This window comes from Phytophthora parasitica (genome assembly GCF_000247585.1).
Source record: "Phytophthora parasitica INRA-310 unplaced genomic scaffold supercont2.39, whole genome shotgun sequence".
In the NCBI taxonomy this organism is placed as follows: domain Eukaryota; phylum Oomycota; class Peronosporomycetes; order Peronosporales; family Peronosporaceae; genus Phytophthora; species Phytophthora nicotianae.
This window is the reverse complement of record NW_008649025.1, coordinates 330,333-331,473: the sequence shown is the minus strand read 5'-3', so window position 1 is coordinate 331,473 and position 1,141 is coordinate 330,333.

Here is a 1,141-nt window from a genome sequence, read left to right as displayed (position 1 = left end):
GACACTACAACACAAAAAGGGTTAAAGCGTTATGGACGAATACTGGACACTACTAGAGCCACTAGACAAAAATGCTAACCCCACTAGACAGTACCAAAAACATGGCACACGTATTGGTAGCAGTAGACCTATATATATTTCCATAAAATATTAAATTTAAATTCGCATATCTTATCTCTAGCCACTACAGTGACGTCGACTGTCATCTCCACGTAATCCAATTAAAAGCTGTATTGACTGACTATCCCTTCTGCAGCATCAACGCCACGATGATGTAAATGTTCGAGTACTGCAGGCCTTGGATCTATGAATACAGGAACTGTAAGCGAGCTGCTGTGGTCTAGTGGAATTATGGACGCTGCTGCCTCCGATCGTTTCAAGGGTGACAAAGGTCAGCGTGGAAATCGGATTTTCTAGAGATTTCCCCTCCTATTGAAGCTGTAGAAGGCGGTGAGGGTGCGGCAACCCTGTCGAATGGGTGAACACTTTGCTGCATACGTTCGTGAGGGGCCAAGTAACAATCTTCAAGCATCTGAGTAAAGGGTAGTGATGTATGGTTTTAGCGAGACCAGCGAAAAGAGTCTACGTAAAGTTTTAGGAACCTGACAATTTCATTCGATACAGCATCTCGATGATTTTTGTTGGAATTTCGCCACCACAACTTCATTGCGTGATACATTTTTAGTAAGTCGCCTCTGGATAATAGCCAACCTTTAAGGGCTGCGTGGTAGCTCTCAACGCGTGATGTTGCATATCTATCGAAGTGAACATGACGATCGATCCAGCAACGCACGAAACGCATCTTCCACGTGTCTAACCACAGGTTGTCTACATAATGTGCCTCTCTTGGCCATTGCTGATTCAGTTGTTGATGCCATATTTCATATTCATCTGCTGTTGATGCTGGAGTAAGTAGTCGAAAGGATTCACAAGATTTGTCGATCTTAACTTAATCTTCAACTCTGTTTTTCCTCCGTTTCGTTTTAGATTGGTTTTCGAAGACGAGGTACTGTGGACTGCACCTACATGATCTTCGGATCGAACGGCAACGATGCCGATCGACCAGAGGCGAACGGCCAGGATGCCGATTGATTTGAGGCGATCGGCCTCATTTTTGGTATTGGAAGTCCTTTTGGTATTG